Source organism: Solanum stenotomum, chromosome 9 (assembly GCF_019186545.1).
Source record: "Solanum stenotomum isolate F172 chromosome 9, ASM1918654v1, whole genome shotgun sequence".
NCBI classification, from domain to species: domain Eukaryota; kingdom Viridiplantae; phylum Streptophyta; class Magnoliopsida; order Solanales; family Solanaceae; genus Solanum; species Solanum stenotomum.
The window spans coordinates 25,261,400-25,278,240 of record NC_064290.1 but is presented as its reverse complement, the minus strand read 5'-3'; the positions used below and the strand labels follow the sequence as shown (position 1 = coordinate 25,278,240).

Genomic DNA, 16,841 nt, shown 5'->3' with positions numbered 1-16,841 from the left:
AAGTTTAATTACTCCCCTGAGACATAGAGCTTGATGCCCTACCTTTCTGATCCAGTCAAAACCTGAGGATGAGAGCGCTAGCTGAGGAACTTGATGGGGCTGCAGACCTCTTCTGAAACTGTGAGTGATTCCCACCACTCAATTTTTGCTGAGAGTATTCATAATTCCCCATTCTAGCCTTCTTATTATCTTTAGCCATTTCCCTAAGCTTATCTCCCTCAACCTCATAAGCATGAGTAATAAGCCTAGAGATATTCATATCCTCTAGCAGTATAGCATTCCTACACTCTGTCTTCACCAAGTCAAATACTGAAATAGAAACTTACTCATGTGTGACCTTGGATCTGCAACCATATGTGGAGCATACCTGGAGAGATGGGTGATTTTAAGTCCTTACTCTTGGACTGACATGGTACCTTGCTTCAAATTCATGAATTTTTTAGCCTTAGCCTCCCTCAACTCTCTCGGGAAGAACCTGTCCAGAAAATCTACAGTAAAGCATTCCCAAGTCATTGGAGTTGCATCCATATCCTTGTTTTCTTTTTTCTGCGTAAACCAGATGTGAGTCGCATCCTTTAGCTGGTAGGATGCCAACTCTACCCTATCATTGCCAGTCATTTGCGTCACTCTAAAGATTTTCTTAACCTCATCAATGAAGTTTTGTGGGTCCTCACCAATCTGCGACCCTAGAAACTCAAGCAGATTCATCCGAACAAAATCTCAAACTCTAGCTGCCACTGATCCACCATTAGTATTAGTAGGAACTAGGATCTACTAATTGCTCTGGTTTGCAACACACTGAGCCAATAGTTGGATCGCATTCCAAAATTCTGTATTTGTAACCTCATGGTTTGGGACTAGATGAACTGCATTAGCACTTCGTGCATTAGCATTCTGTGTATAATCTCTACGATGAGGCATGATCTGAAATGCATAATGACGAATTATAAGGGAGATCATACGACACACGATAAGAATAGAAAGAAAGTCATGTTTTTCCTAAAACACTTCATAGCCTCCCTCTCATAGATGTGGTGTACTTCACACCCATGAAAGAGACTCTACTTAGTGCAGCTTTCAGATATTCTAGGACTCTTGAACGTAATATTCTGGTATAAAGTTTGGCAGGCCCCGAGGCTACCCCCTTGACGTAACACGCGACCTAGGATCACGAGTAACCCTAAGCTAACCCTAAAGCTGACATATCATCAGCATACTAAGACAATCTGAATAAAGTGATACAATGTGGAAGCTAAAATAGTTGTAACTGAAAGATGGGGAATACCCAACTAGTGTGAATATATGAAATGTACTAAGAGTTAAATAACAAATGAAAGATCAAACTCAAAACTAAAGTTGAATCTAATACTATGTCTGAAAAGCCTCTAACTCTGTTGAGTTGCTGGGACATGCCCCCAGCTAACTCTAGCAAAACTGGAAAGTGAAATAAAAGACTTCATATGAAAGACATGTCTATTGTCCTCAAAGTATGAGGACTCACTACTGAAGCTGTTGAATACGGATCAGGAACCGATCTATGTGTGATCCGGATGCTGAACACCTAAACCTACATCATGAAAGGATGTAGCTCAGAGTATGCGTTAGTACTTGGAATGCACTGAGCATGCAGGATATAGATAATAGATGAACAAAGTATAAAAGTTAAACAACCATAATTGAGCAATGACATAATATGAACAAAAACATAGATATTGAAATATAACTTAAAATTGAGCTAAATGCAATGACCAAGTACTAATCATGAATTTAACATGCTCTGAGACTGAATACTGAATACTGAAAACCTGGTCACATGCACTAGAGTCTAGAGTCTGACTGTGGGAGCTACTATTTACCGACATAAAACCATGCGAGGTAAATGCGAAGTCTGATGTATACGCCCTATTGAAAGGACACAATGTACCTTGCTAGGCGTATAAAGGCATGACTGGCGTGATCACTAGATCTGATGTCCAACACAGGGTACTTATAATCCTACGGGGGCACTTATTTCTGGGACTATAAGGGTACGCTGGACCCTAGTCCAACTCGGTGTTAGTTCTACTCCCAATTGAATATGTATATGATTGAAATGGGACTGAAATACTGAATCACTCAAAAAACTAACATGCTAACTGAGAATGCAACATTTATTTACTAATAATGTGACATTCGAAATCTGAAGCATGATTATCTGTTTAACTGACCTAGCAAGTGTAATTCATGAGCTAAGAGAATCAACACAACTAGGGTTCTGAGTTTCATGTAAGGAACTAAGCTACGATTTTACGAAAACAAGAGAATATAATTAAGATTACTATAACAGCTAAATCACAACCAATATCTAAGGTTTTAGAAACCTTAGGTCTAAGCAAGATATCGAGAATCAAGAATCTGACTAATTGTAGGGACATAGTGGATAAAAGGAACCCTCTAGTGAAATTCCACATACTTGGTGATGAAATCTACGGAGAAATCCTTTGATTTTGGGGCTAAAACTTTGAAGAATACTGTTGCTTGTTCTTGTGAGGTATGGACGACTTTTCCTCTCTTTTTTTCTTAAAGTTTGGATGATTTTTTGGAGAATAAGGGTTCTGGGTATGTCTGACTAATTAATTAGGCTTAGACTGAGTAAAACAATGTATTTTAGGTATTAAACGAAGTAGTTTAAGGGCCCCAATGCATAGGAAAAAGAACTAAATGACCCAAACATAAAAGCTGACGAAATTCATCCACGGATAGACATACGGACCGTCGTTTGACCTACCAACTGCAGGTAGGGGTCGTCGGTCAAGTCTGCCCGATAGGAATTCACTAAGATGAGCATAATATTTTACTCGAATATGGTATTTTAGCAAACTTGATGGCATTGGAAAGAGGATTCAATTATCTTTAATTCAATAGGTCATGGGCCACCTAATTCATTTTGTGCTAAAAGATAGAACTGTTGAAGTTGACCCAACATCAATTTCCCTCAAATCGACTGCTCAACCACACCTACGGTCAGACCTATGGTCCATAGGTCCAACCATGGACCGTCCTAGTCGACTGTGGGTGGGTTCAAAGACCATAAATATTTAGTTTGCAATGACAGACCCCACCAACGGACTGTGTTTCAGACCACGGACCGTCGGTGGCTTGTGTGGTTCTTGCACTAGGTCCTGGAAAGCTGCATTTTTCTATTTTCTCAAATCTGAGGTGTTACATGTATTTTCATATAGATTTTTCTCAGTCGTTCGAGGATACCTACTGAGTACCATTATTTTAGTACTCATGATACACCCTGCATCTTTTCGTGATGCACATCCTAGTACCAGTTACCAGCGGTGATTGTTCGTGTTATCTTCTGTAGCATTTGAGTTAGGAGATGTGGGTGAGCACTTGGTGTCCTGGATCAACCTCTTTCCTTCTGTATATATGTTTAGCTAGTATTTTTGCATCTAAGGAGGCTTGTTGTGGTCTAATATTGGGACTTGTATAATCATATTAGACAACTATGTACTTGTGACATCTAGGTTCTAGGAGGAATTCTCGTCTATATAGCTTTTTCTGGCTTCCACTTCTATCTGATTTTATTGCTATAGTGTTAGTTTTGCTAGTTCTAGCCTTGTACTCTTTACTTGTCATTTGTGGTTATGAGTTGGCTTACCTAGGGGTGATTATAGTAGGTGTCACCATGACTCGAGGAATCAAGTCATGATAGATAAACTTAGATTTTATTATAGAGAGATCAATACATGTCTATTTGGAAGATTTCCAAGGGACTTGTCCTCTACCAAGAGTAAATACATATCCACTCGTGGATTTTACTTCATTTAATCTAGTGATTCAATTTGCATCACTATATACTTTCAATATTGCTAGATATTTGCTTTAATGCAAAGAATCGTTTTCGAGTATGTTTTAACTAGCGCAAAATTCTTTTCATTGCCATCCAATGATTTGATTGAGATTACTCATAAACCGACTCAGTTTACAAATATCACATGCTATATCTAGCTACGTACAATTTATGATACATATTATACTTCCCGGTACTCTTGCGAGTCTTGACAATATTGAAATTTAAATACTTGAACTTATCAAGTACCTTATCAATGTAATGAGACTGAAAATTCTAAACCTTGTGGAGTTCTAAGGATTGCTATACCTAAGACCACATCAGCAACTCCAATGTCTTTCACATCAAAGTTAATTTCTAGCATACACTTACCAACATTGTCTGATCAAACTTCACATGCCATTGTTTGGGTGTTTGTTTTAGTCCATAAATTGACTCAACAAGTTTGCACACTTTCTTTTCTTTACCCGGAACCACAAACCCCTAAGGTTATTCCATGTAAATTGCTTCCTTTAATTCTCCAATTAAGAACGACATTTGCACATTGATTTGATGAATTTGAAGGTCATATGCTGCGACTAGTGACCAGACACAAGGGGCAACAATCAATTCTCTATCATGATACAACAAATCATGAACATGCAAAACCTTTTGTTGCTACTTTACTGAATAGACAAAACCTTTTATTGCTCTCTTTTTCTGTAAGGATATCTTACCCTTTGATGGATAATTCAATTTAATTTCGAAACATATTTCTAGAAAAGGAGATTCATAATCTTCACATCTATCACTTTTAATTTGTTTTTCTTTTCTATCAAACTGATATTTAACTTCAGTTTTATATTGCGTCGATGTTTCTATTTCTTCATTCCTACTATTCAACAAATAGACTTGACAATATCTAGTGCAATTGTCAATAAAAGTTATGAAATACTTTATCCCACCACGAGATATATAATTCCTTTCAACAATTTTATAAGAATGTGATCAGTTTTTGCAAGGTTTTGTAATTAACATGTCACAAACACTTTGACTCAAGCAAGTAAGAACAAGCAAAAATATTGAGTTTGAAAAGACCCTCTGTTACGTGACTTTTTCTCTCAAATATTTTGTTCTTTACTTTTTATAACTTTGTCAAATACAAACATTATTTAGGCTCACTGATAGATGTCTTTTTCAGAAGGACCTTTCCATAACCTTCAATTTGGTTGGTTTGGAGATAATCATGAACATAGTCTCATTTGGTCCAATAAGGACTATATGACCCAATTACTTTAAAGTGAAACTTTTACATAAGAAAACTCAAATTCACAAATATTCTTGTTTATACAAATAGATTAAGTGAAACTTTAACATAAGGGAACACAACTCTTTTGAACAAGTATATATTTAACTTGGTGGTTTTACACTAGTCATATAATATACTAGTAAAAGAAAAAATCAACAACCATAATATCAAACATACTCCAAGAGTTTTCACCAAATCTAATTTTGTTTTTATCACAAGCAAAGAACCCCCATATTTTAAATATGATCCCAAAAATAATTTTCAAGTACTTGAAAATTATTTTGCACATATTTTTTTCCATTCTTTCAACCTGTTTACCATCAAAATATACATTGGCATCATGGAGCCTCTTTTGGAGATACTATTCTACAAAAGAATCATTAGTGTTTCGATTCCCTCAAACAGTATTTACAAAAAATGAAAGTTCAATACATAGAGGCACCCATTGCAGGCACAAAATCACTTACTTTATGTCACCTTTTGTTTTCCTATCCTAATTAGACAGACAATTTAGTATTTAGAATACTAACAATATATACTGAATCTTTATACAAGTTGTTTCTAGTTAACAATAACGTTTTTATATTCTTCAAATCGTCAACCAAATGAACTTTGATTGATAGAGTTTTTATGACATTAAATCAGTTCCAATTTCAGAAGGAGTAGAAAACCAAGAGCTTTTAATCTCTAGAAGCCAAAAGTACAACACTACCTATAGTTAACGATGACATTTTTATATTCTTCAAATCATTTAGCCTTAATAGGCCCGATGAAGTTTTTATACTCTTGAAGTGGAAATATTCATTCAAACATAGTGTTTAACGAATTGATTAAGTTTTTTATATTTTTCAAACTAAATGCACAGTCTGATTTATTCAGTGAAGTTTTTATATTCTTGACCATAAATAATATTTAAAATGTCCTTGAATATCTATCAAAATGGAAACTCGTAGTTCTTAAAGTATGACCAATTTTGTATGTTGCCAAATTGCATAAGTGAAATGTCATTATTGATGACAACATATTTATTTAAATTTGCACCTCAACTTATTTGTTCTCTTCTTCTTGGCCACACTCAATTAGTTCAAGCATTAGAGATTGCAAATAATCAGACTAGTAGCCTATTAAAGTAGTAATGTTCATCATAAAGTTCTTTCATCATATGATAAAATGATCTCTTTCTCATTATATTTTTCTCCAACAAAGTAGAACACATAAAAATACCAACAGTAGAGTAATTTTCTTAAGATCGTTGTTAATTTGTATCATTAAAATATTTAGAACAACAACTTTGGAGAACTTGATAAAATACAACAAAGTTTAAAGAAGATTTTCAAACCAAAAACATATAAACAGTAAATAGAAAAGAACTTGACAAAATATTTTTCTATAGGAAGAAAATTGTGCCAACATTGGTTCTTAAAAATATTATTTCCACAAGTACCCGAGGTTAATGGAATATTCATTCTAGGATAGTACAATCTTACTCATCAGTGTATTTGTAGCTAAAACCGCAATAAAAACGAACCACTCAACGACAATAAAATACATTAGAATTTGTTTGTGGAGAAGAAGAACAACCTGTGAAGTTTAGAAAACCCCTTCTTGAAAAATAAGAGAAACCTCTCTATTTATAGACAACAAAGGGTAGGGTGAACATGTCTTTAATGTACCTTATCAAAAAGGTCACAATCGTCAGGGAAAAGTCAAACGTCACAACCATTCATAAAAGTCACAACCTTATGGAAAAGTCACAACTCTTCAGAAAAGTCACAACTTTTTATGAAAGTCACAACTTTTCATAAAAGTTACAACTATTCGTAAAAGTCATAACTCTTCGTAGCAATAAATATCATTTTTAACCTTTTTGAAGACCATATATACATACCTCATTGTATAAATTCCCCTTTCTTAAAATCTTGTTGCAATTTGTTTTTCAACAATACAAACAAAAACTTTACTTTAATTTTCTAAAACTTTTGCAATGGTTAATTTTTCAAAGGAAGAAGTTGAAGTTGTTGTGGTTGGAGCTGGTCCATCAGGTATAGCGGTTTCAACTTGTTTGAACAAATTGGGCATCAAAAATATTGTGTTAGAAAAAGAAGACTGCTTTGCCTATTTATGGAAGAAAAAGACTTATGATAGACTTCACTTGCATTTATCTAGGGATTTTTGTTCATTGCCTTTTATGCCACATGCAACTTCATCACCTAAGTAATTGCCAAAAAATGAATTTATTCAATACTTAGATGAGTATGTTGAGTATTTCAACATCACACCAAAATTCCAAACTTTTGTTGGATTAGTCTTTTACAACCATGAAGAGAAGAAATGGAATGTCAAATAAAGAAATGTTACTAGTGGAGAAATGGAATTGTATGATTGTGATTTCTTGATTTTGGCTACTGAAGAAAATAATGAATGTTATATTCTAAAGGTGGTAGGGATAGAAAATTTCAAAGGAGAAAATAATTCATTCAAGTGAATATAAATCCGGAAAAAAATATAAAGATATCAAAGTATTGTTCGTTGGATCAAGAAATTTTGGGATGGAAATATCTTTTGATCTTTCAAATTATAAAAGTCACACATCAATTGTTGTTAGAAGCCCATTAAGTCTCTTTATCTCTCTATTGCTTGTCTTTACTTTATCTTTTTTCATTTTCATGTGTGTAGATATGTGTTTGTTGATTTTTTTTAATTGACATCGGTGATATTTGATTAGTTTAGTCATACATCAACTATTTTACTTGGTACCTGTTACTTTTTACTAGCATATGCGCGGTTGTACTTTGTTCATCTAGAGATTGGTGTGAGTTTCTTGTCCATCAACACTAGGTCATACCCTTAAGTGAAAAGAGTTGGAATTTGAACATGATTTTCATATATACCCTTATGGTATTACTTATCTAAAACTAAGTTTTGATTTTCTTCACCTCCAATAATTTCCACATATCATCAGTTGCAACAGAATTTGTATACTAACAAACTCAGCTCTAAGCACAATACAATATTGCAAAAACAACCTGGATTATGAATACAAAGTTTATTTAATCTGTCTATGTATCCTAATATGTTTGCAGATTCATGTTGCAGCACAATACAATATTGCAAAAACAACCTAGGATTTAATTTATTTTGTCCTAATATGCTTGCAGATTAATGTTGTAACAAAGGAAATGGTGCATGTTGGAATGGTGTTGCTAAAATATCTACCAATACCTTTGGTTGATATTGTGATTTCAAAGTTTGCAAAGTTTAAATTTGGAAATTTGGCAGAATTTGGAATACCACAACCAGAAGAAGGTCCATTTTCTTTTCTCAAAAGGTACATCTCCAGTAATTGATATTGGTGCCATTGACAAAATTAAAATTGGAGAGATTAAGGTATGATACTATATTTATTTATTTTCATTCTATTTTGAGAAATATAATATAAAAAACAGATGGCGAGAGTTGCTCTGAGGGCTTTGGTCTAATGGTAAGAACACAACCTACGATGTGTGGTTAGGGGCATCTCACGAGTTTGAATTCACTTAAAACCAATAAACTAATAGTATTTAATGAGAAAGAGTTGAAATACATGTTCATTATCTATAATATTTTGAATTATACATCACTAGTTCTCGAGAATTTCTCGATCATCAAAAGGAATATATATATATATAGATTTTTCACCTTTTAAGAACACGAAGGTAACCATTTAGTATATATAACTAGTATATATTTTGCGATACAAATTATAAAATTATTTATAATTTTTAAATTTTCGGTAAACTATAATTTGTTTTAGCGGGAGTTATGTATCTTACTTTTGAAGTAACTAGTTTCACCTATCATTGGCAACAATGGGTGTATCCATAATCATAGTTAAAGAATCATAGAATTCAATAATTTTAGCTCAAATTTATAGAGTTAAATTCATGTGGTTCATGAATTTGGTGAATTATTGATTAGGTACTTCCTGGGATATCAAAAATAAAGGAACATACATTAGTGTTTGAGAATGGGGAAGAACATCTATTTGATGTAATCATTTTTGCTACTAGATACAAGAATGGTGCTACCAAATGACTAATGGTACATCTTTCAAATTATATGGTCTTTTTTTTTATTCGAATTTTTAGTCTTGAAATTGTTCCAGTTGCTTATAAATATCATTTCCGGATAAGTTTTTCTCTATAAGTTTTCCTAGTTACTAACTTCACTTACTATAATATGTAAAATTTTATTACTTTTTTGTATGCAAGATTATAGCTCTATATTTCTTGATGATGGAGGATTGAAGAATGTATTTCCAAATCATTGGAAAGGAGAAAATGGGCTCTACTGTGTTGGATTTTCAAAAAGCGGGCTTGCTGGTATTTCAATGGATGCTATAACTATTATTGATGTTATTAAGACTATCAAATGAGAGAAAATTTAGACGTCCATTATTATACAGACTATGATTGTTAGATTCTCCAGGTCGTTTGTGAATGCAAGATGTTTTGTGCACCGATCTTGACCTTGAAAACCTTGTTTTAGTTGGATTCTATTTTTTTTATTCTTTTTCTTTGTTAATTTTCATTTTTTATAATGATGGTGTTTTCAACTATTAATTTTAGCACTTGGTATCTCTTGCCAGCAAAAGTATCAAATAACTCGAGTCTCTACCGACCAAATTGAGCAACTTTTTATTTAAGACATTATATACCCATGTAGGAATAAGTATGAAATTTTGATAATCCCTAATGTTAAAAATTTGTTTTAAAAATCAATAATTTTTGTTACTGGTAAAACAATTGGCATCTAGTCTTGAACCAAAAGTACTACAAAGATTATATTTCCTATTTTTCTTAGTTAGAATATAACTCATTGCTCATTATTAAGAACTCATGTCAGTCAAGTAAATTGTGAGAGAGAGATTTGGCTTCTCGAGAATCCAGATTTCCTTCAAATCCTTGATGTTCATAAACAAAACAGTATAAAAACAAGAGGATGACGATGGGTATGTTACCTTGCTCAAATGGCATACTCTGTAAGTTCTAGCAAGAATGTAAAACCGGTTGCAGATGATTCAACTAGACACGTGTGTCCCTCTTCATCCGTAACCAATGGTTCATTTCGCTTCCTCCCCAATACCCTGTCAACATTTATGACCAGTCCGCCTTTTGGTCATCTCATCACTTTCAGTGTCTTGCCTTTACCATCCTCGCATTCTGGATCATTGGGCGGTACAGTACTACTTCATGGAATTGATCGGCGACTCGCCTTTAGCATCCTCGCATTCTGGAACGAAGGGCGGTTCATGTCGTTTCGGTGAGTCGCCAAGTTAAACTCGGCGATCCGCAGGATTTATTTTTTTGTTATTTTCAACCCTATTTGCTCCGTTTTGTGCCTAAGTGTCCATGCTTCCACTAAAACTTCAAATACCAGAAACTTCAGCATTTTAATCAGGTATTGAGATAAAACAAGCATTCAAGGACACTATTTCCATTAAAATAAAGCCCTAAATGAGTTCAATTTGTGGACTCATCAACACCCCTAACTTAAACTTTTGCTTGTCCTCAAGCAAACTCAAGTTCAGCCGTTCAAAAAGGGTGCCTCAAACAGTGCTACACAGGACTAAATCATGAATGCACACAACAAGACTCAATTTACTTATGCAAGGATCAATTGTGTATTCAAAAATTCAAATTGTGACACACCATCACCAACGATTCTCATGCTCGCAATACTTGTTACTTGTACAAGTTCAAGCTCAACAAAAATCTCTAAATGCCCTCGCACAAAGAATGATTCCATATTCACAAACAGATATGAGTCAATTTAAGATCAGATATCTGATACAACGCTCATACTCAAAAAGAGGAACACAATGCATGTTTTCACCCATAGGTTTGCCCTTATTTTCCAATTGACTTTCGATCCAGCTTACTCAAGATAAAAAAAAGGTCTTTCTAAGGCTTGTAACGGGGCTGAGTGCAAAGGTATGATCATTTAGGCTTAGTGACTTTTTCCTCGTGAGTTGTGGCATTCTCAAGACATTACCTTCTTTTCCTTTATCAATTCTTTTTCTAGTGCTTCTAAGTCACCCTTTTTTGTTTTATTCTCTTCCATGTATTGCTTGAAACCCGATTCCCTTCGTACTTTATTCCACATTTATATATATATATATATATATATTATTTTATTATTTTATTTTGAATTGAAGGGATTTCATTTTTATGCAATACCATGGGTTAAGGGGGACTTTACTTGCACTTCTTGACTTCTCCTTTTTCCTTTCACCACACCCCCAACTTAGACTTTTGGCCTAAGTTGGCTATTCGCTAAATCACAAATCAAGAGGATTATAGGTAGCGGATCAAATAAGGTCTAGGGTTTATCAAGGTTCTTCCAAAGAAAGGTAAGGCTCAAAGGTGTTCAAAAGAGTTTCACACGCTCACAGGTAGGTCACAAAAAGAGGTATATGTCAAATTGGCTCACACTCTTAAAAATTGCCTAAGATCATATCAAGAGTACACCGTTCTAAATCAATCAGACTAACCGGGCAAATTCTAGGTTTATTCATGCATGGTTCAAAGTAAGCTAATCACACAAGGCATCGATACTTCAGTCAAACAAGACTAAACACGTTGGCTAGCATGCAACGGTCCTCACAATAAAATTAATTCGATAAATGTCTAGTCACAACGAGATGCAAGTCGTAGCCATGAATTTATGTTTGTTCAATTGGGAGAACTATTCAAGTCATCGATATTGTTTGAAACTGAGACTTAATTTTTTGCAAAAGAACAACCACTTTCAACACAAGAGGTGGCGAAATTTTTTCGAAAGGATCAAAATTATTTTGTAATTAAAACAACAGGAGCCATAAGCTCAAACATCCACAGAAAAGCAGTATTTAAAACACAACTTAAAGGAAACAACCCAAATATATACAGAACAAAACATGACTGTCAACACAAAAGGTGTGGGCCTCACCCCACCACAAATAAAAAGTGTTTGTCCTCAAATGCAAGTAATAAGTATCCAAAAGGTCAGATAAAGAAGAAAGAGAGGGAGGTAAAAAGGGGATCCTATTTAAGCAGTCTCTCCATCTATCTGGGCATCAGTGCCTGGTGCATCTTTCTGAAGTAAAACAATGGTCCCTGGAACATTGTCATTTTGGTCTCCAATGTTTGCCTTTGCCTTAGCCTCTACAGCAAGATTTGTTGCAATCATCTGATCTATCTCCTGAGCTGCTCTGAAGGCATGTATTGCATTAACTAAGGTCCGATCACATGGGTGGACATTTAGATCGACATGAATTCATCTCTTTTCCCTAGCTTCCTTGGTGTACTTTCTTTGCTTCGCCATCTCGACTGTAACACCCCAGAAATTCTATGACTTAAGTTAGAGCCTCACCTTATGAATAATGACTTAAAAATATTCAAAATGATGTTTATAAACCTAAAGTAATGTAATTGACTTGGTTTGGAAGAGTAAAAGTCTAAACGTCAAAAAACAACCACGACGTCCGGAAACTAGAGAAGAATATGTTCTAGTGTGTCTTTAGGTTTTGGGCAGCTTTGGGAGTGTCATATGATGGTATAATCTGGTGAAAAGATTTAAAATAGGTAAATATATGTTCCTAAGGTCAAAACATTTGAATACGACTCCCCGGGGCCACCCTAAGGGACCCCGAAGAGGACCCCAACCTTAGCCAAGAAAGTTGCCAAGGCAGCTTGCAGATTGCACTTGGAGGGAATAGTTGCGCGTCACGCACTTGCTCCCCCAAGGAGCAAAAATCCAGTTCGCGACGCAACTCTACTGTCTCAAAATTTAATTTCAAATTTCTTCAAGGAACAGCTACGCGTCGCGGACTTGTTGCGCGATGAAAATGCAGAAATTCAGAAATCTATTTTTACTTCATTAAAGAGTCCATTAAAGTGAGGGGTATTTGGGGTACTTTAGGGGACGTGTATATAATGATTTTTAAGTCAATTTACCTCACTTTTATCACTCAAACACAAAACCCCAAAGATCTAAACCTAAAGTTCCTCCATCTCTCTACTCTCTATCTCTTCTCAAGAACTCCATTGAAGAAGATTGGAACTTCAAGAAGAAGACCAACTCTCCAAGGTTTCAACTTCGATTTTCGTGGTTAATTCATCTATAAGGCATGGTTTCTTATCACTCCCGGGATTCCTTTCCCCAAGAGGCCCCTTCAAGATGAATTTCAAAATCTCCAATTTATAGGTTTCAATCCAAAAACGTGGGTTTTCTTTCTAGAGTGAAATTGATGTTATCAACTGACTTTGATTGATGTTATATGAAAAATTATGGATGAATTTATGTTGTATTGGTGGTTTCTTGAAGAATTCTCCATGAGACCCATGTTTCTCCTTCTTCTCCTAATTCTAACCCTAGTTTGTATTGGATATTGATTGAAGGCTATGAATTGAATGTGATGTTATGTAATTCATGTTTGTATTATGATTCTACCCTAGGTTATGTATAATTTCTATGAAATTAGGGTTGACTCTTTGAATGAAGCCTTGAAGGCTTACTTATATTGATGTTGATTATGTTATTACTTCATAAATTACCTTGTATTATGTATTGGTTATGAATTGCTTGGTAATTGAAGTATGGATGTCCCACGAAGGGCAAGAAGGTATGAAGGTTGGTTCTTCTTTGAACTCAAGTATGAAAGGTGAATTACTCAGATTGTAATGATGCTATACCTAATGTGTTATAGTGGTGTTGATGACCTAGTTTCCTCATCCTTAGCCCTCTACACTTGAATTAGCTATGAAGTATGTATGTATATTATGGTATGATTGCTATATGATTGAAAGGTAGTTCTCATGATTGTAGTGTAATGTAAAGTGAAAGGTTTACTCACTTGCTAAGTGTCTCTAAAGTGAAAGGATTGTTACTCAATTATGAACACATATGAGCTATTATGGTAAGATGTCTACATAAGAGTCTAGTAAAGGCTAATGTGAACGTATGTGATGATTAAAGATGATTTCTAAAAGGAATTAGATGCTTAGCACCAAAAGGGAATGTAAATGAGATAAGGGTCTTACGTTTAGTAAGTCCAGCTCCCCACATGGGTTTCCTCAGGTTTAGCAAGTCCGGATTACCTACGGTGTGTGTTGTCTCATGAGATGGAAACCCCCACGATTAGTAAGTTAGGGTTTCTAGAAGCAATCTCATTGACCCTTAACTATGTGCTCACATAGGACTCTAGCTTAGTGGATCCACCTAGATAGCTATGTACAAATGGTTATACCTTAGGCAAGTGTTAACCCTCTCTTTTCGGTGTGGGAGTAGAACACCGGATTTCATATACCTCTCATGGTCTATGTTGGTTATTGCAATATTTCCCTAATGTAAAAGTAAATGAAGGTATGAAAGGTGTGAACTCTTACTTGGGCTTTCTTAAGGGTTTCTACATAGTGTAAGGGAGGGTATGGGACTTCTCTTGCACATTGCACTTGTGGGATCCTAAGAGATGGTTGTAGTAGTTTTCTCTTATGATTTTGATGATTATGACTTATGTATGTTGAAGCTATGTTATGTATGATCATTATGAATATGGTAAGTTATGATGAAATATTATCTTATGAATGTATGCATGAAGTAGGTTGCTTAATGTGATACTTGGCTTTGAATAGGGTTATGGGGCTCTATTCTTTGCATTGTACTAGTATTGCTTGGGCTGTCTACATGTTGGGATGATATTATGTTTGTTTGGACTATGATACTTAATTATGTGTATATTGGATTTTCTTGGCAAAAAACATGTTTTGAATAAAATGTCCTTTTATGCATGTTTCAATGGTTTTTATGCATAGTAGCGATACTTAGTACGTGTGTTGTACTAACCCATATTTTCTCCCTTTTCCCAAACATTTAGGTTCGGTCCGTTGAGGATTCAAGCTTACTTCTCAAGACACTTGGAGTTGCTTCCCTAAGTTGGTGAGTCCTTAAGTCCGAGGACAAGACCTATGATCTAGCTTCTATGATTAGTTCTTTGCTTATGTTGAAAGACATTGTTGTACTTCCTATTTTCAAGACTTCTTATTGACGTAAGGGCTAAGTCCCATTTTCGATACTTCTTAGATGGTGCATTGTGACGAAGTTAGATTCTATTTTTCATATATGAAGTGAAGTTGAACTTCCAAAGTAAAAGCTTTAAATTTTCCGTGATTTTATTCTATGATACATGTTATGATGAATGTTAAGGGCTTGTATAAGACCTCTTCGAGGTCAAATACGCCGGTAATGACTAGGGGGTGCTCTCGGATCGTCACAAACTTGGTATGAACATTGGAAGGAGGGGAGACCTATTAGAGAGGGTCTGATAAGTTGGGCTACATTCAAGATGGCTTTTCTTGATAGGTTTTTCCCCTTGGAACTAAGGGAAAGGAAAATGCAAGAATTCATCAACCTCCGTCAAGGGGGTATGAGTGGGAAGGAGTAGTGCCTCAAGTTCACTCAATTGTCCAAGCATGCTCCTACTTTGGTGTCGGACTCTAGAGCTACAATGAACAAATTTATGGGTGTATCCGATCTTGTGGTGAATGAATGTAGGTCGGCTATGCTAATCCCAAGCATGGATATTTCTCACCTATTGGTTCTGCCAAGCAAATTGAAGATCAAAAGCTTAAGCTAGTTGGTAGAGAATTGAAGATGTCAAGGGCCGATGATGGAAATTCTTCTAAAGTTAGGTTTGAAATCCAAGATAAGCCAATGTTCAAAAAGAGGTTTTCCAACCAAGGTCCTCCTAACACTCCAAGGGTCAACAAAGGTAAAGTGTCTACCCCCAAGCTAAAGAAGCAAGAGGTGGTGGTCCTTATGTTGAGAAGCCTATTTGTACAAAGTGTGGTCGAAAACATAAAGGCAAGTGCCTAGTTGTCACGGTTATGGTTGTGGTAAGAGCAGCCACATAAGGAAGGACTGCCCTATGCTAAAGGCTCAAGGAAGGGAAAATGTTCAAGCACAAGCAAGTGGCCCAAATCCCGATGCTCCTAAGAGGAATCGTTTATATGCTCTCCAATCCCTAGGTGATCAAGAGAGCTCTCCGGATGTTGTGACTGGTATGTTGCAAGAATTTTCAATAAATGTTTATGCATTGTTGGATCCCAGTGACAATTTGTCTTTTGTAACCCCTTTAATGGCTATGAACTTTAATCTGCTTCCCGATATGTTAGATAAACCCTTTTCGGTTTCTACCCCGGTGGGTGATTCCATAGTTGCTAAAAGAGTCTATAGGGGTTGTCCCATATCTTTGCCCAATAGAGTCACTTTGGTTGATTTTGGTGGAACTTGAGATGTTAGACTTTGATGTTATATTGGGGATGGATTGGCTTCATGCTTGTTTTACGTCCATAGATTGTAGGACCCGAATTGTGACGTTTCAATTCCCTAATGAACCCATTTTTGAATGGAAAGGAGGAAATTCCGTTCCTTGGGGAAGGATCATTTCTTGTCTAAAAACTTGTAAGTTGATTTTTAAGGGTTGTCTCTATCATATTGTGAGGGTCAAGGATCTTGAGTTCGAGATTCCTCCTTTGGAGTCGTTCCCCATAGTGAAGGATTTTCCGGAAGCCTTTCCCGATGACTTACCCGGGATTCCTCCTGAACGGGAAATAGGGCATATATTTATTACCGGATACATAACCCATTTCAATCCCTCCTTACCGGATGGCCCCGACGGAGTTGAGGGAATTA

The 16,841-nt window shown here is 35.5% G+C and overlaps 1 pseudogene; it reads left to right on the top strand.

Annotated features, from left to right (window-relative positions):
- The first annotated feature begins 7,113 nt into the window (after positions 1-7,113).
- On the top strand, positions 7,114-9,555 carry LOC125875515 (probable indole-3-pyruvate monooxygenase YUCCA10; annotated as a pseudogene).
- The last annotated feature ends 7,286 nt before the right edge of the window (positions 9,556-16,841 follow it).